The following is a 22,845-nucleotide window of genomic DNA, read 5'->3' on the forward strand; positions in this document are numbered from 1 at the left end:
ATCAGTTTAATACCTTCCGCGTCTCCTATCAGTGGACGTGTATATGGCAGCTATTTAAGGAACCGCACACCTGGGACTCGAGGAAGGTCACCTCGTTCAAGCTGCTCTGGTTCCTTGATGAGCCAGCTGCCCGCGAGTTAACATTTCCCGTGGAGAAGCACTCTGTCCTGTAAAGCCTCACCACAAAAAATTTAAATAAATAACAGCACTCGGAGTGGTGAGTTTAGTAAATGTTCATATCAGTTTAATACCTTCCGCGTCTCCTATCAGTGGACATGTATATGGCAGCCATTTTAGGAACCGCACACCTGGGACCCGAGCAAGGTCACCTCTTTCAACAGGCGACAAGATTTGGCCCTGTAAAACTCTCCTGGATATTATGTACAATTTCTATGGATATGGCAGTGATTTCTGTAACAGGGAGATGGAAGAAGATGCTTGGTCGGTCCTCTTACTTGAAATTTGGGGCACTGCGCGGGCAAGCTAATGTGCCACCAGATAAGAGTGGTGAGTTTAGTATTGTTCTGATCAGTTTAATACCTCCCGCGTCTCCTATCAGTGGACGTGTATATGGCAGCGATTTTTAATTGTGGAATCACCTCCCCTTTTTAGGCCAAGGTGGGAAGATGCTTAGACCACTGGTATATTGGTGCCATCTTGGAGGATTATTTTTTGGTTTGGTTTTTGAAGCCACAGTGCTGCACCAGTGGGCCTAAAAATTAGGCATGTACACATGCCTGAAAAATTTGGTATTGTTGCAGAAAAATTGATGTTTGTTTCACAGGCAGAAAGTGCCCTAAAACATTGCGGCTTGAACCCTAGTTGGTGGCGGATAAGTCACGCAAGTCAAACATCATTCAGAGCTAAAGTACAGCAGCGTGTGGACCATTTTTAGCCCAAGGCAGCTCATCTCATCAGGCCTTTTTTAATCGAATGTATCGCCCAGTGTCAGTCCCTTCGGTATCCATCCCTGATTCATCTTAATAAAGGTGAGGTAATCTAGACTTTTTTGACCTAGGCGACTTCTCTTCTCAGTGACAATACCTCCTGCTGCACTGAAGGTCCTTTCTGACAGGACACTTGAAGCGGGGCAGGCCAGAAGTTCTATCGCAAATTGGGATAGCTCAGGCCACAGGTCAAGGCTGCACACCCAGTAGTCAAGGGGTTCATCGCTCCTCAGAGTGTCGATATCTGCAGTTAAGGCAAGGTAGTCTGCTACCTGTCGGTCGAGTCGCTCTCTGAGGGTGGATCCCGAAGGGCTGTGGCGATGCATAGGACTTAAAAAGGTCCGCATGTCCTCCATCAACAACACGTCTTTAAAGCGTCCTGTCCTTGCCGGCGTGGTCGTGGGAGGAGGAGGAGGATGACTTCCACCTCTCACCCTGTTAGATTCCCGTTGTGCTGTGACATCACCCTTATACGCTGTGTAAAGCATACTTTTTAATTTATTTTGCAAATGCTGCATCCTTTCCGACTTGTTGTAATTCGGTAACATTTCCGCCACTTTCTGCTTATACCGGGGGTCTAGTAGCGTGGACACCCAGTACAGGTCGTTCTCCTTCAGCCTTTTTATACGAGGGTCCCTCAACAGGCAGGACAGCATGAAAGACCCCATTTGCATAAGGTTGGATGTCGAGCTACTCATTTCCCGTTCCTCCTCCTCACTGATGTCATTGAAGGTATGTTCTTCCCCCCAGCCACGTACAACACCACGGGTACCAGATAGGTGACAACGAGAACCCTGGGATGCCTGTTGTGTTTGGTCTTGCTCCTCCTCCTCCTCCTCAAAGCTACATTCCTCCTCTGACTCCTCTTCCTCACAATCCTCTTCCAGCGTTGCCGCAGGTCCAGCAAGCGATGCTGATAAGGCTGTTTCTGGTGGTGATGGTGACCACAACTCTTCCTCTTCCTCTTCACGCTCATCTACAGCCTGATCCAGCACTCTTCGCAGGGCACGCTCCAGGAAGAAAACAAATGGTATGATGTCGCTGATGGTGCCTTCGGTGCGACTGACTAGGTTTGTCACCTCCTCAAAAGGACGCATGAGCCTACAGGCATTGCGCATGAGCATCCAGTAACGTGGCAAAAAAATTCACAGCTCCCCAGAGGCTGTCCTAGCACCCCGGTCAAACAAATATTCATTAACAGCTTTTTCTTGTTGGAGCAGGCGGTCGAACATTAGGAGTGTTGAATTCCAACGTGTAGGGCTGTCGCAAATCAAGCGCCTCACTGGCATGTTGTTTCGCCGCTGGATATCAGCAAAGTGAGCCATGGCCCTGTAGGAACGCCTGAAATGGGCGTCCTGTAAGCCTGTGTACTTATGCACAAAGCGTTGTACGATCAGATTACACACATGTGCCATGCACGGTACATGTGTCAACTTGCCCAACTTCAATGCCGCTATCAAATTTTTTCTGTTGTCACACACCACTTTGCCGATATCCAGTTGCTGCGGAGTCAGCCACTTTTCCACCTGTGCGTTCAGGGCGGACAGAAGTGCTTGTCCGGTGTGACTCTCTGCTTTCAAGCAAGTCAAACCCATGACGGCGTGACACTGCCGTATCCGGGATGTGGAATAGTACCTGGGGAGCTGGCGGGGTGCCGTTGATGTGGAGCAAGACGCAGCAGCACAAGAGGACTCAGCCGAGGAGGTTATGGAAGAGGATGGAGTAGGAGGAGTAGAGGAGGTGGCAGCAGGACTGCTTGCAAGTCGTGGCGGTGTCACCAACTCCTCTGCAATGCCACGCATTCCATGATTGTCAGCCGTCAGCAGGTTTACCCAATGCGCAGTGTAGGTGATATACCTGCCCTGACCATGCTTTGCAGGCCAGGTATCAGTGGTCAGATGGACCCTTGCCCCAACACTGTGTGCCAGACATGCCATGACTTCCTTTTGCACAATCGAGTACAGGTTGGGGATTGCCTTTTGTGAAAAGAAATTCCGGCCGGGTACCTTCCACTGCGGTGTCCCAATAGCTACAAATTTTTTGAACGCCTCAGACTCAACCAGATTGTATGGTAAAAGCTGGCGGGCTAATAGTTCGGACAAGCCAGCTGTCAGACGCTGGGCAAGGGGGTGACTTGGTGACATTGGCTTCTTACGCTCAAACATGTCCTTGACAGACACATGACTGTGGGCAGATGAGCGGGAACTGCTCAAGGTGGGAGACGGAGTGGTGGATGGTTGAGAGGGGGCAAGGAGGACAGCAGTGGTTGACGTGGCTGAAGATAGTGGACCAGGAGGAGGATGGCGGCTTAGAGTAGGCGTGCTGCTTGTACTCATGTGTTGATCCCATAGGCGTTTGTGATGTGAGATCATGTGCCTACGCAAAGCAGTTGTACCTAGGTGGGTGTTGGACCTCCCACGACTCAGTTTCCTTTGGCACAGGTTGCAAATGGCATCGCACGCATGGACACAGCATGCGTTGATTGGCGTGCTGTCGGGCTGACCCCGGTTGCCGATGCATGCTGTCTGACTGTGCCACTAGCTCCTTGCGACGACCCTCCCCTGCTTCCAACTCGTCTCCTCCTCCTCTCTGTCTCCCCATCTGAACTTTCGCCCTGTTCTTCTTCTTGCAGAGCGGGCACCCACGTGACATCCATGGACGCATCGTCATCATCAACCGCTTCGCTTGTATCTGACAACTCAGAAAAGGAAGCAGCAGCGGGTACAACATCATCATCGTCACACCGTACCTCCATGTGTTTAATGCTTCCTGCCTGAGACATATCCCTGTTATCTACATCCTCTAGCAATAATGGTTGTGCATCACTCATTTCTTCAAACGGGTGTGTGAATAACTCCTCTGACATACCAAGTAAAGCGGCTGTGGTGCTAGTTTTGGTGGTGGCGGCAGGCGGGTGAGTGGTATCTTGAGAGGTGCCTGAAGCTAAGCTGGAGGAGGATGGTGCGTCAAGGTTCCGAGCGGAGGCTGTACAAGATTGGGTGTCCTGTGTTAGCCAGTCAACTATGTCCTCAGAACTTTTCAAGTTCAGGGTACGTGGCTTCTGAAAACTGGGCATTATTCTAGGGCAAATGGGAATCACAGCACCACGACCACGACGGCCCCTGCGGGGTGGCCTGCCTCTGCCTGTCATTTTTTTGGGGATTAGTGGTACTATGCGTGCAAGCTACTGTGAGGCCAGATATGATTGGCAATGTGAACTCTAACAGTTCTGCAGAGCACACACTGTAGGCCTGACACAACCGCTTGAAGACAAGTAACTGCTATTCAATCTATAACAGTGAAAACATTTTTTTGGTTTTAAATGCACGCTATAGAGACACCAGATATGATTGGCAATGTGCACTGTAACAGTTCTGGAGTGCACACACTGTAGGCCTGACAGAGCCGCTTGAAGGACACTGACTGGCTGCTATTAGCTTACACTGGAAACCTTTTTTCTTTGTAAAAGCACGCTATAGAGATACCAGATATGATTGGAAATCTGCACTGGAACAGTTCTGGAGAGCACACAGACAGAGCCGCTTGAAGGACACTGACTGGCTGCTATTAGCTTAGAATGGAAACCTTTTTTCTTTGTAAAAGCACGCTATAGAGATACCAGATATGATTGGCAATCTGCACTGGAACAGTTCTGCAGAGCACACACTGTAGGCCTGACAGAGCCGCTTGAAGGACACTGACTGGCTGCTATTAGCTTACACTGGAAACCTTTTTTCTTTGTAAAAGCACGCTACAGAGACACCAGATATAAGTGGCAACTGTCAAAGTACGCTGGCACAGGTCTGCAGAGCACACGCTGAAGGAGGCCTGACACCCAGACGCTTGCAGACAACTAACTGCTCTTCTATTACAGTGAAAAAAAAATATTTTTTTTTAAATCTAAAGCTTAAGCTATTGTAAAAACAGATATGAGTGGTGGCACTGGGCAAGAGGGCACAGTATCCACTGTGAACCTCACACAGAAGCTGGCAGGCAGGCAACTGCTCTTCTATTACAGTGGAAAAAAAATTGATTTTAAAAGCACGCTATAGAGACACCAGATATGATTGGCAATCTGCACTGGAACAGTTCTGCAGAGCACACATTGTAGGCCTGACAGAGCCGCTTGAAGGACACTGACTGGCTGCTATTAGCTTACACTGGAAACCTTTTTTCTTTGTAAAAGCACGCTATAGAGACACCAGATATGATTGGCAATCTGCACTGGAACAGTTCTGCAGAGCACACACTGTAGTCCTGACAGAGCCGCTTGAAGGACACTGACTGGCTGCTATTAGCTTACACTGGGAACCTTTTTTCTTTGTAAAAGCACGCTATAGAGATACCAGATATGATTGGCAATCTGCACTGGAACAGTTCTGCAGAGCACACACTGTAGGCCTGACAGAGCCGCTTGAAGGACACTGACTGGCTGCTATTAGCTTACACTGGAAACCTTTTTTCTTTGTAAAAGCACGCTATAGAGATACCAGATATGATTGGCAATCTGCACTGGAGGGTGTGGAAGGGAGGGAGTGCTGCTGATTGGCTGGAATGTGTCTGCTGACCGAGAGGCACAGGGTCAAAGTTTGCCCAATGATGACGAATAGGGGGCGGATCGAACTGCGCATGTGTCCGCCCGTCGCCCGTAGCGTGTTCGCCGGGAACTGTTTGCCGGCGGACAGTTCGGTACATCACTATATCTCGGTGGTACTGAAAGATAGAGATAAAAGACTCAGCAAAAAACTATCAATTCCAAATGTTGTCATAGCATTTGGTATTAATATGGATGTGTTGTGTTCGGTGCACCTACATAGAAGGGAGGAGTTGGACCTCTATATGCACAAGCTGGTGGATCTTGGCAACAAATACGGGGGTACGTCTTTTTACGACTACCATCGGTCGTTTTCAGTGAAGGCAGCTGCAGCTCTGGCACAGTACATTGTTAGGTTGGATTGGAGCCAACTGAACACATAGCTGTTCCTTAGACACATCCCTGAGCTAAGAAACCCAGCTTGTGCAATTTGCACAGCAACAGTGCATTTGGCTAACTTCTGTCCCATTTCACCTGACACCGCCCCTAACACAACCATCCCGGGTGCTTCTACGGTCGATAAACAAGGCAAGGATAAATTGGGCCAACCGATTGTATACCTTGGCAATTCACACATTTGCAATAATTTTAATGACGGTTCATGTGGTTATAGTGCCTGTCGTTTGTTGCATGTTTGCTCTCACTGTTTCAGGGCTCAGGAGAAAGCCATGTGCCCAAATAAAATGCATCATAAGCCTTATTTGACCTCGGTTAATGTTGGTGTTCTAGCTCATCTGCTATCCACTCACCCTTCAAAACACCTGGTTGAGTTCTTGATAATAGGTTTAACCAAAGGGTTCCACACAGGCCTTATTCACTTGCAAGCGGGAATTTTGGAGTGTAATAACCTGCAGTCAGCTAAGGCTATCACCGAGTCAGTAGAGGTCTTATTACAACAAGAACTGTAGCAGGGGTTTATATTAAGGACTTTCAAGGTGCTGCCTTTTTCCAACTGTAGGACTAATCATATTGGTCTGGTCACAGCAAAAAACAAAGACTGATTATAGACTGATTATAGATCTCTCGGTACCACCCTCCTCGGTAGTCCCAAGCCTTAACTCACTAATACCCTCAGAGAAATTCTCACTGCAATACACCACAATTGACAATGCCATAGATGCTATCATGGCGGCTGGCATTGGGGCATGGCTTAGCATGACCAACATTGTCAACGCCTTTAAATTATTATCCATATATCCATCGTTGTGGTACTTGCACGGTATCAAATGGAGAGGCCTATATTATTTTTTTCACTAGGCTCACCTAAGAGTAGCCCAATAATTTTTGACACCTTCGCGGAAACTCTGTGTTGGCTCCTCCTGAATACGTGCAGGTGCCACACCGTCATCCATTATCTAGACGATTTCTTATTCATCAAAAGTAATTCCTCACCCTCATGCAGTTTAGTTAAAGCAGTCAAGCTATTCAAGTTGCTAGGGGTACTGGTCTCACTTAAGAAAACAGAGGGTCCCGACAACGTTATCAATTTCTTAGGGATACAACTAGATTCGGTGACTATGAAAGCCAGTCTTCCCCAGGGAAAAATCACGAGCATCATACATGACGTCAATCATTACAGACATACCGGCTCATGTAATCGAAAATAATTACAATCACTGTTAGGCTCACTAAACTTCACAATGATAATCATCCCACAGGGTAGAGCATTCATTTCCAGACTCTTGAGCCTACTACCCACTTTTTCCTGATGACCAAAGCCGCATCTTCCTCAACACCTAAGCCACAGCAGATCTACTTATATGGAACATGTTTCTCTCGAACTGGACTGGGAGAAGCATGTTTCTCCCACATGTATCTATACACTCCCCTGTCATTTGGACGGATGCAGCAGCTACCACAGGTTTTGCAGGCATTTTCAGCAATAAATTGCTATGAAGGTAGTTGGCCTGAGGAGGTACAAGAGATAGAGGGGTTCTACAAGAACTCAATGATTTTCGAAGTGTACCCCATTTTAGCCACGGCAGTAGCATGGGGCCATTTGTGGTCAGGCAAAATGGTACATTGCTTTTAAGACAATCAGGTGATTTGCCACATTATTAAGACAAGCTGCTCAGATTCTTTGATAATAATGAGGTTCATTAGGAGACTGACGTGACTGGCAGCCTGCATACAGCTTTACTTAGTGTGCTGCAGAGTTTTAAATACTGCAGCTGATCGATTGTCTCGCTTTCAATTTCAGGATTTACGAGAGTCCCTACCCACTGCCTCACATCTGGCCACAGCAGCCCCCTGTTCCAAGATATAATTATGGATTAGACGAGATACTATACCACAGCCAGACCCTAACAAAACTGCCCCTGTTCGCCAACACTCGTACTACCTTTGACAGGGCATTTTCCTTATATAAGAAATTTATGGCGAACCATCAACTAGATAACATGTTTGATATGACCTCCCTAGTTGCATTCGCTACTTTTTGCCACCTCAAGTTAAAGTTATCACCCAACTCAATTAAGTTATACCTGACAGGCATCCAGCACCATATCTACGCCGCCTTCTCCAATAACTCTAGTTTCCTCTCCTCATACCCCATCAAGACCATACTTAAGGGCATATCCAAGGCTGACGGTCCTACCCCACAACAAAGGCTACCCATCAACAAACAGTTATTTAAAGACAGGTCAGAGGTACAAGACTCAGCCCCGTTTCAACCCCAGACTAACTAAGTTATTAAGACCGCCATATACCTGGCCTTTTACAGCTTCCTGAGGCCATGGGAGTTCACCATAAGTGGACAACATAACGCACAACTCTGCCTCTGTGTCTCATATTTAAGGAAACATCTAGATAATTACATACTCACTCTACCCATGACCAAAACGCTAGGTTAACCTGTCCACATTCCTTATTACCCCACTAACAATTCCTGGTGCCCAGTAAAGGTTTTCGATTCCTACCTTTTCACCCTACAAAATCACACCTCACTGCTGCTACTGTCACTGTACGGGGCTATCCTCACTACGTCCAAATTCATGTTTTACGTCCGCTTATTGTTAATAAGGCTCGGCCTTAACCCTAGCATTTATTCAGGACACTCATTTAGAACAGGGGCCGCGTCTACGGCATCCAACCAGGACGTTCTAGTCCATATCATTAAATCGCTAGGTGGCTGAAAGTCATCAGCATATACAATATACATTCCTCAACCAGTACAAGAGAGAAAATGTCCTCTTAAAGTACTTAGGTTGTATTATGTGTATTTCTCAATAAATGTGTTTAAGCAAGAAATATGTTCCTTTTTGCCAACTTTATTTACTGGCCTACATCATACGTCGGTTTTGGCACACCTCAACCGACGTAATCATAATAAAGGTTATTAACAACAATCTTACCTGAATCATAACCGGTGTAGCCCTGAACACAATTTGGAAGCCAGGGCCTGAAGTTGTGGGAGGGGTTTGTGGACCTTTAAAAGGGACTCCCCACTTCCCTACCTTACCGTAATTGGTCCGACAATCTGCTGCCCCACCCTCCACTCCCTTTAATTAATATATACTGGTAGTGTAGGCCCACTTTATTTACTGGCCTACAGCATACGTCGGTTTCATCACACCTCATCCGACTTTTTTCATATTAAGTTTATGAACAACAATCTTACCTAGATCATAACCGGTGTAGCTCCAAACACAAATTTATATATATAAATATATAAAAGGCAGGGAGTTAGGCGCTCACTAGATAACCGAAATGTGAGGCAGCAGTGAACCAGCAGGATTTCCCAAAACTGCTTACAGAAGACTGAGATGTAAATAAATAAAGTGGTAAACCATGCCAAAACAAGTGCTCAAAGTGCAGAATACATCTGTTATACATGGTAAATCATCAAGGGAGACAAAATAAACAACAAAATAATAGTGCAATATGCTATAAATAATAAACACGTGTGTGTATAAAATACCAGATAAAAGGCAAACTCACAATTTGCAGAGCTACTAAGAGCTCTGCTGTATAGCGCCTGGGCGGTATAATCCCCGTCTTAGGCTATGTGGATGTTGACTGTATATACAGATGTATTTTCTTTATATATTCTTTATATATTATTTATACATTTAACCATTCACTATCATGCCATTTGCTAAACATTGACCACAATAAATCAGTTGTGTTCTGGAAAGGAATGGTTAAATGTATTGAGTTAATATTTAATATACCTGGAGAGAAAATTGTTTGGTAAAAATGTACTTTGGATTTTTGATTATGAACAGGACAAATTTTTTAAATAATTTCCAGAAAAATTAGGTTACGAATAAGAAAACTTAAGAATAAAAATCTCTGAATGTGTACCAGTGACATCCTAATATGTGATGCAAGCCTCTCTATATCACACACTTATCCTGTAACAAAAACATTATAGATAGTCCCACTAGTCACAGAGATCATTAAAGACCATCTCTTTCATAGATGCTTGGACCAATGTTTCTATAATAAGAATCCCCAGCACAGTTATATACACAGAAAGAGGAGCTATGGCTTATGGCCTTGCTTACTTGTGATCTTCCACAAATCAAATAAACATGTTGCTAACAGAATTGGTCTACAGTAAAAACAAATGTCATTTGCAACTGTGCCAGTCATGTAAGCAAGAATCTGGGGTATTATTATTATTATCGGCCATTTTTATAGCGCGAATAGATTACGTAGCGCTTTACAATATTATGAGAGAGGGGGGGGGGGGGTTAACTATAAATAGGACAATTCCAAGAAAACTTACAGGAACAATAGATTGAAGAGGACCCTGTTTAAACAAGCTTACAGTCTATAGGAGGTGGGATATAAAACACATTAGGACAACAATAGCAATCAAATAAGGTGGGAGTGAAGCAGAGCTGGAGGAGAGAGTAGAGTGCTGCCCTTTAGGAGAGAGCAAAAGATAGGTATGTAAGGTTACTCTGGGAGGCCAAAAGCTTTCCTAAAGAGATGGGTTTTAAGGCACTTCTTAAACGATTGAAGACTAGGGGAGAGTCTGATGGCGGTAGGCAAGATATTCCAAAGGAATGGTATGAAAGCATCTTTCTGATAATGCACATACAACTGTAGGAATGAATGGGTTAAATGTGTAACTTTGTTTATTGTCTGATTGTCACAAAACATACTTAGAAAAAACTTTTTACATTTCAAGGTAAATCTCCGTAACAAAATAAGTTTATAGATTTCGCTCTTCTTCTTGGATAAAAAAAAAAAGTTCCCTTTAGGGAAGCCAAATTTATTTTTTCATATTATTAGTACAAACTAAATTCTAACAAATATATCATGAATAGATTTACTAAAGAATGTAAGACATGTGATTTTTAAAGGTTTCCATTTACCAGGTGTCAAGATGTCCATCTCACACATATATATGTGAGAACGTTTGCACAGAGTTTTATTAGATGTGAAACAGTTCATATTTAGAGAGAAATTGAATTATTCTCTCTTTTTTATTAGAAAAATGATTTTGTCCACTTTCCAGATTTCCTTTTGCTGCTTGTGAATAATAATGATGTTCTAGCTAAATTTTTCATTCAGTCCAGGTCCTTCAAGACATTCGACTTTGAATATTCTCATCACGTGTAGATCAGCCATTTCAGGGCTGCAGTGGGGTCACATCAGAAAAAAATATATTCACAACAGATATTTTTTTTAAACTTTAAATATCAAGCTTCATACAATCATGTGCCCTTTGTTGTCTCATTTTTATGTTCGTAGGTGACAGATGCAAAACCATCCTTGTTTTCTGCTTTCATTCCATTCACTATAAGGTTCAACACCTTTTGCTTCGAGAGATGGTCAGTGGTAAAGAATAGTTATTTGTGTTTTTGTGGCTTTTTTGTCAGCATGAACAAATCTAATCATTCGTACTTTTTGTTCCATTCTCTGAACTATCTCTAAAAACTGTATTCAGTTAAAATCCTATGGTTTTCTGACATGTTTCAGATCCTATAACACAGCTCTAAGTGCACATTTTCTATTATATTGTGTGTTCCAAAAACTAAAACTCTTGATCGTGTCCACACATGATTTATTGAGTTGCTAATGCAAGTTCACTTATTAGTTAGTATTGATGAGAAGTTGCCGCATAAAGTACCCACTAATTATAGTTTTACTAAAAAATCCTCTAACGCTCTCTTTTATTATTTTACTTTTGTATGCTTTTTTTATTTCTGAATTTTTCTATTTCTTTTTGATCTTTCTCATTTCTTCACTCTTTTTAACTGCAATTGATTTTTACAAGCCAAACCTTTAAGTGCATTCTAAAGCCAATTATATAGTAATCATATTTTTGTGCCTGGATTTTAGGAAGATCATTGTGGGATGCATGTATGTTTGGGAAGTTAAATCAATTCAATTACTGTACAACTACAGCCATCCAGGGACTTATTTTATAGTCATTTATAGTCATTTTATCCAAGTCTAACATCCAACAATTTTTTTGTATGTAACACAACTCGGATGAATAACCCTGCCTAATTTCTTGGGACACTTTTTCCAGACACCAAGCTGATGTACTGGTGAGATTACTATAGTGATAGTTAAATAAAAGTCTGCTGATTGAATTAATAGTTGTATTTCTTTTTTAGATCATTGGGTGTTCACCTTACATAGCCTATGAATTTTAATAACCATGGTTTCATTGTTGCTGTAGTCATGCCAACCTACGTTTTCTGACAGATGTACTGAAAACAATATCTTGCAATTTCAAGCACAAAAAAACAGAAGTTATTAACACTTGGCTAGAACTTTTCATTTAACATTGACTTACTTTATCCAGGAGTAGCATATCTATTAACAAGTATAGATGGGCTATTTTATTTTAACACTTATTCAGTTTAAAATATTCCCACAGTTAATGGGAGTGACCTTACATACAAGATGAGACATACGAGGATATACAAAATGTTTGCCAGGGGTTACAATATTAAAGGACAACCCCACACCCATAATCAGGGTCGTCTTTAATATTGATTGGACCCTGGGCAAGCATCTGCTTGGGCCCCTTGGGCATGCAATCACTCCCTCCACCCCAACCTAGAGGCAAAACTAATGTAGAGAGTGCCTTGGTGCAAAAAAAATAATTTTCAGGCCTGCCCTGTAGCACAAGAGTAAAGAAAAGATAGATCCCCATCTGTCATACAACTCCTGCGATGCTATGCCAGCTGGGGATCTTTATGATCAGTGTTTGTGCAATTGAATGTCAGCATATTATTGTATAGAGTGCATATGTGCATGTAGGGGTGTATTTGTATTTGAATGCAGGGATGTGTGATTGTCTGTAGTGTTTGCTTTTAAATGCAGGTGTACTTTTGTGTGTAGAGTTGGTGTTTGTATATAATTTTAGCGTTTTAATACAGGAATGTGTTTGTATGTAATGTTTGTATTTGCATGCAGGGGGGTGTTTGGATGTAGTGTTGTCTTTTAAATGCATATGTACATTTGTGTGAAGTATTGGTGTTTCAGCAAACTGGTGTGTTTGTATGTAATGTTTGTGTTTGCAGGGGTCTGTTTGCATGTTGTGTGATTTCTATAACACTTATACACGTACACATTCACACGCAGATACATTCATAAGCACACTGACACATGCTCACACCTTGACACATACTGGCACATACACACACACTCAGATACACACCCTTTGACACATAGATACAAGCACTTTGATACACACAGCGATACACACACACTGACACAAGTATGTACACACATTCAGATACACACATACATAAAGGTATAAATGCAGGGGTGTATATGTGTACAGTGCTATAGATGGAATGTAGGAGTGTATTTGTGTTGGCATTAAAATGCTGGGATGTATGCATTACCAGACACAGACAGACAGACAGACACACACACACAGACAGACACACACACACAGACACTGACACACACATACACTGACACACACTGACACACACACTGAGACACACACACTGACACACACTTACTGACACACACACGTACACATACAGAGGTATACATACACACAGAAACACTGACACACAGACAAACACAGCCAGATACACACAAAGACATAAACACAGCCAGATACACACACACATATATGTGTACATTTATATATTTTAATCTCTGCCTTCTAGCAGCTCTTGGACAGCAACTCCCAGCAACCATGGCCAATATAATGTCTCAACTCTGTTCTTACATACCCTGGTCCAGAATTTGGCAAAAGTGACATTTGGAAATGGTGTACAGCCTTTGATAACACTTGATGCAATAATATGTTAAAATAAATACTTTTTACATTTATATTTAATAGGGAACTGCCAGGTTCTTCTATGATTTTTAACATGTACTTATTCCCTGTGTGTTACATTACAAACACCAACACTTGAATAACAGTGATATCAGAAATAAGCAAAAGAAAAAAACAAACAATATTTAGCCACCCTCCTGTCTGCTTACCTTTTGAGTACAGAGGGGTGGCTTCCCTGGGGTCCAGTGGGAGCTTGCTGGCCCAGGCTGATGGGAGTTTGCCATCAGCTTTCTCAATCCCTCTCCCCCATAATGCCTCCTGTGGTGTGTACCCCCTCCCCAGCGGCACTGAGGAGGAAGTGATCTGACCTCACTTCCTCCCAGCATGCCACGGAGAAGAAAAGCGATCACAGGGCAGTGTGTGAGTATGTATTCAGCCCCGGTCCAGAGCAGTATTAAAGGGCTGTGGCCCCTGATTACCTCAGGTGCTGCAGGGGGCCCATGGGGCAGCTGCCTTAGGGTTAAAAACTTTGAGTTAAAACTTTGGCAATTGCTGGAATCGTTAACTCAGCCAATGCCAACACCATAGGATTTGCCACAGAGGAGAGGACTGAGTCCCAAGTTCCCTAGCAAGTCTCCCCACCAGCCCCAGATCCCTCGTCGATCCATGGCACCTGACTCACAGCTCCAGCTACATACAGTAACCGAAGCAGGATTATTGGGACCTTCTTCATGTGTCATCTGATTGTGAAAGCTATGAGTTTCCCCAGGTTGTGAGCCGCATGAGGGGCATCTACCCTGCGTGGATCGTGGTCCAGGTATGTGTCGAAGAAGCTGGGAGTTGTTCCTCTTGAAGTGAGGCACTCTCTTTGGTCTCTCCTTCAGTTGCCGCTTCGACTGTGGGAGCATCGTGCCTTGGGGAGTAGGTGGAGCTTGATAGATTTGTCTCGCTGTCGCAGAGCAGGGTAATAGGTGCACTTCTGCTGTTTACCTTAGTGTGGCCCGGATGCGGTCCCACCATCAGTCTGGGGGCATGAGCAGGCGACATCTGATTATGTGGTCGGCTGGTGACATGTAGCTTGAGTTCTTGGAGCAAGGTTTCAAACCTGACCTCCAGACGTTCCTGACAATCCAGTCTCTCAGGGCCTGTGCTATACAGCATAGGTTGTGGCACAGCAGTCATAGTAGACAGAATATATGGATTCAGGGTCAGCAATCCCAGCAGGGACCAGCATAACCCCCACCTGTCCAGAGGGGGGGCTAACAGGGCAGCTGCTTGCAAAAGCTTCGGCACCTGTATGTCTCAGCTGGTAGATTGACCGTTTCTCCCCTCCGAGGGAGCGTCAGGCTTGTAGGCCTCAAAATTGATTTTAGACACAGGATATATAATAAGACTTCAAACTTGTGAATCACAGCTCCAGTTCATGCAGGAACCAGTATGTGGTCTCTTTAATAAGGTTTGAGAGTGTAATCGCACTAAAATATTGGGTCTTACATGAGATTTATGAAGAGCACTCAATCTGCACATCTGGCTGCCATGCTGGTCAGGCCCCGTCCCGCTGAAGGCTCTTTTAAGATATACACCCAATAAATACATTCATTAAAAATGCATGTAATTATCCATGGGGGTATATCTACTAAACAGGTATTGGTACTTTTTGTGAAGTGTCACTTTAAGGTGAAGAGAATCATTTCAATTTGCCAGGTTCTATCAAATCATTGACTGATAATCATCCCAAGGGAATGTTTATGCAGAAAATTATCTCATTATAGCAGGCAGAAAGGACATTAAATCAGCTCTATCATGTTGTTGTTGTTTTTTTTTATTTGTTTGGTTTTCCTTTCATTATTGTATCTTAATGATTATACTGCCCTCCTTGCCACTTGCCTTTATTTAAATGTACCTCCTTGCTGACATAATCAGAATTTATAATTTAAGCCTATCCAATGCTTTCCCATAGGCTTTAACCCCTTAAGGACACATGACATGTGTGACATGTCATGATTCCCTTTTATTCCAGAAGTTTGGTCCTTAAGGGGTTAATCAGAGAAGCCAAACATGGGCTTTGCCAAGCAGCACCTGCTCATAGAGATGCATTGAACCTATGCATCTCTAAGTGGAAAGTTCAGCGTCTCCATGCAGAGAGTGAAGATGCTGAATGTCAGTGCTGCATACTGTGGAGTGCCATTGGAGGTGTCCCTAGGTGTCAGAGAAAAGGCTTGAAAATACTTGAAAATACCTACAGGAAATGATTATACTCACCAGAACAACTACATTAAGCTTTAGTTGTTCTAGTGACTATAGTGTCTCTTTAGATCTTGGTTCAGCCCAATTCCGTATTCACTGTTAAAGGAGAAGTCCTTGCACTCCAAAATAGTAAACAATGCAGAGAAAAACTGTGTGGAAGGCAAGAAAACCTCATGCTGTCTGTGGGGGAGCTGAAGCTTGGGGATCATTGGACCTTCCAACAAGACAATGATTCCAGGCATACCTTAAATTCCACCAAGGCTTGGTTGCAGAAGTCCTGGAAAATTCTACAGTAACTATCACAGTCACCTGACTTGAACCCCTTATACAAGTTCTGTGGGAATTTGAAGAAGGCAGTTGCAGCAATCAAACTCAAGAATATTACAGTACTGGAAACCAATTATTATGAGCAATGGGCTAAGGTTCCTCAGAAACACTGCCAGAAGCTGGTGTCTGACTATGCATCTCATTTGCAGCAAGTCATAACAGCAAAAAGGTGCTCTACTAAGTACTAAAGATGCTTGCCGTGAAGGCATTGAATAATGTTGAGACTGGAAAAGTCATTATAAGTAGCATTTTAAGTTAAATTTGGGGAAACTATTTCAATTTCATGTGTTTGATTTGTTTATTGCAACCAGCTGAAATCTGTAAATGTTGACAATAATCCTGATTTTAATTGGGGGGGGGGGGGGGGGAGGTTGAATAATTTTGATGACAACTGTAGGTACAATTTTTAGCCACATAGAAACAGGTGGCAACTGTTTCTGCCTAGCACAGAAACCTATTATCTCCTATTAATCCCTGTGGGAGACGTTAAAACTTTGGCGATTGCTGGAATTGTTAAATGTTAAACTTTTTATCATGGAAACGGTTGGAAATGGTTGGTAATTGCAACACTAGCAACATCCATTTTAACGTTTACTGAATGTGACAAACGAGTACAAAGTTTGGTAATGTTAAACAGCTATCATTAGCAAGCAAATATTATTCATTTCATTTATTTTACTATATAAGAATTAATTACCACTGTCCTGACTTGCTAGTCTAAAGCACATATTGAGATTGCACAAATAAATAAATGTGAATATACAGCAATTAGTAATAATCTCACAGCTACAGTAATTCAAAATAATGCTACTCATCTTGTTATATTACATAAATCATTCTTTCAAAAAGTAGACTTTGGCCAAACTTCAGTATCAATTATCTGTCTGCTACATCTATCAAAAGTTAAAACTGAGCATCTTATTGAGGCTCATGTTGTTTTTAATACTAAACTTTTGCCATGATCTTGAAATATAGCTATTAGATTTGAGAAAGTTAGAGAAATATTTAAGTAATTTAAAATTTCACATAGTGAAATGTTATTATGAATAAAAATGAGCAATTTAATTCCTGTGTTCTTATGTGTCAGAACATCACCCATTGCATAACCAATATAAACAATTAAAGGATTTTTTTTTAAATCATTTATACAGATCCACGCATCATTTTAACTCAATTTCTATATAGCATACCATGCAATTATTAAAATAAAGTGCTACACCATGTACACCATGTAGCAATTATAATACAGTAAAGAATTGTGGTTTAATAAGAAACCTTAAATTTGATTTAATGAGCAAACTTAATTAACAACACCAGGGATACAGTGATAATAAAACCCTTAGCGAAGTAAGGATTTAAGTTATGATTATTGTTTTAGAAACTGAGAACAAATGTACAAAATGTTCCTCTTATGTTATCTGATAGTCTCTCTAGTAGTTGAGAGAGTTTTTCAAATTATTACTGTGAAATATAATTTTATATTCATTGTTCACAACAAAATGTTAAAGGGATTCTCCAGTGCCAGGAAAACAAATCCGTTTTCCTAGCACTAGTGAATCCTGGAGTGCCCCCCTCCCTCCTGCCCCCATCCCTTTAAACCCCTTCAGCTACTTACCGGAATCTAGCACTGATGTCCCTTGGCGATGGGTCAGGCTTTGCCTATGCTCCTCCCTTGCCGACGTCATCCGGCGGGGGAGAACTAATGCGCATGCGCGGCAATGGCCGCAAGCATTAGACCTCCCCATAGAAAAGCATTGTTCAATGCTTTCCAGTGGGGAAAATTATGCACTTGGGGGTCAAGAATGCACAAGCAACTTACACCTTAAATGGTCATGAATTAGGGATAACCACACATGATAAGGATTTGGGAATTGTTATAGACAACAAATTAGGCAGCAATATGCAATGTCAATCTGCAGTTGCTAAGGCCAGTAAGGTTTTGTCATGTATAAATAGGGGCATAAATTATCAGGATAAAAATATGATTTTGCCTCTTTAGAAATTGCTGGTAAGACCACACCTTGAATATGCTGTGCAATTTTGGGCACCTGTTTTAAAGAAGGATATCGTGGCACTAGAAAAAGTGCAGAGACGAGCTACAAAATTGATAAAAGGAATGGAGCATTTTAGTTACGAAGAAAGGTTACAAAATTGAAATCTCTTTAGTTTGGAAAAAACTGCGCCTCAGAGGGGATATGATAACATTATACAAATATATTCGGGGCCAGTACAAACCATTATCTGGAAATCTATTCATAAACAGGGCTATAAATAGGACACAAGGTCACACATTTAGGCTGGAAGAAAGGAGTTTTAATCTAAGGCAAAGAAAAGGTTTTTTTTTTTACAGTAAGAGTAATAAGGATATGGAATTCTCTGCCTGAAGATGTTTAAACTGAAATTGGATAAATTCTTGCAAGAGCATAACATACAGGAATATCATTTCTAATTAGTGGGGTGATAACTGCTTGATCCAAGGAGACATCTGACTGCTATTTTGGGATCAAGAAGGAATTTTTACTAGGTTGTTTGCCTTCTTTTGGATCAACATCAAAAACATATGTGAGGAAGGTTGAACGCAAGCCTCTTTTCAGCTATGTAACTATGTAACAATGGACCAAAGTCCGTTTTGATTCCGGATGCTCCCTAGCGGCTGCAGCACTAAGTACAAAAGGGACACAACACCCAGACTACTTCAATTAGCTGAAGTGGTCTGGGTGCCTACAGTGTCCCTTTAAGGGGTTAAACATCTTCATTGACCTTAGTGACTTTTTCTTTAAAAAAAAAAAAAGTCAACTCATTGTGTACACTACTCAATTATGATTATTGTCTTATAGAGATTGTTATCAAAGTATGTCACTGGAAATATGTTTTGAGGCAGGAGAGAAGTACTTACCTAAACAATTATACATTCTAATGGTGATGCTGGGACCAACTGATTTACACAACAAACTAAATCAAACAGACTTTGGAGCTAGTGAGTTTGAGTGTGTTTAGTGAATTCTTTATGTTGGAAAATATTTTAGAGTTGCTCTAATTATTTTTTTTTTTTTTTAAGGATAACACTTGGACTAGATATCCATTGTAGTTTATATTGGCACAAATACAGTTTGTGTCCCCTGAATCCATTTCATAATGTGTATTTAAAATAAGGAGTACACTCCTCCTATGTAAACCACTTGATGTATGTGCAAGCAACAGACTTTAACAAATGGCTATGAGAACTGTATATGAAGGGCACCAAAAATATAAAACTTTTACTTTTACAGTGAGTGTGGATGCTGAGTTGCTATGAATTGAGAAACAATTGGGTAATGATGAGCACTCTGTGTGCTTTTTTTATACAAGGGCCCCATTGCCCTTTAAGGATATGACCATTACAGTGGTCAGTGGTTGTTGATTTGGGTCCACTTTGTGACATAAATGTTGGTAGCAGGTATTAAGGTTAATTTATTTAGGTAAGGGTAAGAAAAGGTTTCATGGTGTTTGCCGGTTAGTCCAGGGGTGCCCAGAAGGTAGAGTCCCAGATGTTTTAAAGCTACAGTTTCCATGATGCTTTGTCATGCAATAAAAGGCATGCAAAGCATCATGGGAGTTGTTGCAGTTCTACAACATATGGGGATCTACCTTTTGGGCACCCCTGGGCACACTACTCTTTTGGCACACTGCTGTTCATGCATGCCTTGACAGAGGTTAGATGCAAATAAACCTAACTTAACTAGTTACCTGACTCTAGTTGGAAAAGAGATAACATATAGTGGTCCTTGTGTATTATTTGTATTGACATTAAATACATATCGTTGTCTAATATTACATAGTATATTGGTGTCCAAAGCTTTCGTAATAATATCATCACCATATTATTCTGCACTGATAGCAGATGAAACCAAGTATAAAACATTTATGAATCCTTGAATTTCCACATAATGAGGAATTCTCTAAAGTACAAATTATAATTCAAAGTGAATTCAAATTAATTTAAAATTTTAGATTAAGTATGTTTTGAAGAATAATAAATCACTGCAAGATAGAACTTTGTCTTAAAAAAAACCAGACATGAGGGCGTGGCTCAAAGCTCCGCACTCAAAGCTCCGAAAAAGCCTTGCAAGCTGCTGAGTAATCCCTGTAGACCAACACTGAACATACCTTACAGGAAGGTGAAAGACCCAGCACCTATGTCAAGCCGCAAATCGAGCAATAAACTCAAAGAGGGAACGCTGTCAGTAGACAGGCAGATACCCCATGCGTCTAAAGATGGCGGCTGCCAGGTGTGACCAGCCTGCCTGGCTCCCCAGGGTACATGGACTCTGAATACTTACCACAGCCAGAGACCCAAGGTGCGATCCTCCAGTCCTTAGCAGAGGTGAAATGCTTTCTGGCTGCAGAGATAGAGTGCTCAGCAAAGGAGGTAAAATCGGAAATTCAAGCAGTGTGACCTTTACGACACACTACCAAGTGACAGCACAGTTCAGAGGTACAAATTGTGCAATGCATCATAGTTATGATATAATGCTAACTGTTAAATGTTTATATTGTTGTTGTTCACCCGATAATGGGTATACCAAGGGATTACTTTGAAATGACTGAAAGACTCAGAGCTGCGAAGGAGTGCTCGGCAGCTGGATTTCCTTCCTGCGAGTGGTGATCCCCACCGTGGAATGGATGGTCACCCCCGACAGGCCTGGCGTAGAAGAGGACCGGGTTTATATCAAGTTCGCACAAATTTGGCAGTTTCTACCCCAACTGCCAGAACACACCTACTATTTTTACTTTCAAACTCCTACCACATCCCCAACCACTCCTCATATCGACCCCTCACTCCATGGACAGGTAGACCCACTATAAAACACAACCCTACATGGACTCCTCCCTCACCTCCCTCTCCATCCCCTACTATCACCTTCTCACACAATCCTTCTTCGCCCCCCCCCCTCTCCCCTCATTGCTTTTCTTGCCAGGGTGGGCAGCGGACCAGAGCGGCAGCGGGGCCAACCACCTCAGACAGGGACCCTAGACAAGGAAGCTTGACAGAGATATATCACATTACCAGGGGCCAGCAGACACCGACTGAATTGCCACACTTAAATTCACATCGCTGAATGTCAACGTCAAAATGTACCGAACAAAATTACTACTACTTAGGGAAATAAAAAGACAGACATAGCATTCGTGCAGGAGACACATCTGCTGCACTCATCCCGGACTCAGCTAACTGACGATGTCTATACTAGAGCATATGCCTCCCGAGCCCAAAGCAAGAAAAATTAAGTAGAAATACTTCTGCATAAAAGGTGTCCATTACAGGTACAAACCACTCAAACAGACACAGACGGTAGATTTATACTCCTCACAGGGACAATCCAAACCACTACTTACCATCTGTGAAATATTTATGCATCCAATCAACCTGACCCCAACTTCTGGAAACAAATGGAGGAGTTAATCGCCGCATTGCCACACTGGATTGTGATTATTGGGGGAGACCTAAACGCAACATCATGCCCAGCAGGGGTTTGCAGCAGTAAATGAGGGGGTCAGCGATCCCAGGGCAGAGGGGGTGAGGATCAACTTTTAGGGAGATTTATTTGCAACACGGGAGTATTGGATCCCTGGAGACTCCAACACCCGGGAACAGAAGCTACAAAAGGTGCTTAGGAAAAAAGAAATGCAACACAAGCAGAACCCCATGTCACCTAAGCGTCAGGAACTCAGAGAGCTGAGACATAGGCTTAGGTAACTAGCGGTGGAGGAGGTGGGAAAATATCTAATCTGATCAAAATGCCTATTCTATGACTGCTCAAACAACATGGACACTCTGCTTGCGAGGGCTTTGAATACTAAACCGAAATATAAAATGATAACGGCAATGAGAGACGTCCACGGTAACATAGCCAACAACCTCACGGACATAAACAAAATCAAAATACATATTGACTTATTTCCCTCATCAACTTTGATGTCAAACTGTATGCAAAAATACTGGCTTCTCGGCTAGACCCACTGCTGCCGACCATGATACACGCCGACCAGGTGGGCTTTGTGCTCACAAGTCAACTCTACGAGAATACAAGATGAGGTGCGGACCTCATATGGTGGGCAAGGCGCCTTCTCTGGTCCTATCCCTAGACGCAGAGAAGGCGTTCAACAGGGTCCAATGGCACTACCTGTTCATGCTGCTGGAACATATAAGATTGCCAAAATCATTCATAACGGGGATTTGGGCTCTGTACTCAGAACCAAAAGAACAGACAATTATTCCAGAATCACCCCCTCTCCCATTCACAAAAATGGTACTAGACAGGGATGCCTGTCCTCTCCCCTGCTGTTTATACTGGCAATAGCAGACGATGTGATGATAACGCTGACGGATCCAAAGATATCGCTACCCCAACTGCTGAACTACTATGGCCACATTTCAGGTTTCAATATCAACCTGGATGAATCGTTAGTAAGGCTTCTGGGGATGGAGCAAGAAGAGGTGGCCCTTCTAGAATCCACACACAGTATTAAGACAACGACAT

Source organism: Pelobates fuscus, chromosome 4, assembly GCF_036172605.1.
Source record: "Pelobates fuscus isolate aPelFus1 chromosome 4, aPelFus1.pri, whole genome shotgun sequence".
NCBI lineage: Eukaryota > Metazoa > Chordata > Amphibia > Anura > Pelobatidae > Pelobates > Pelobates fuscus.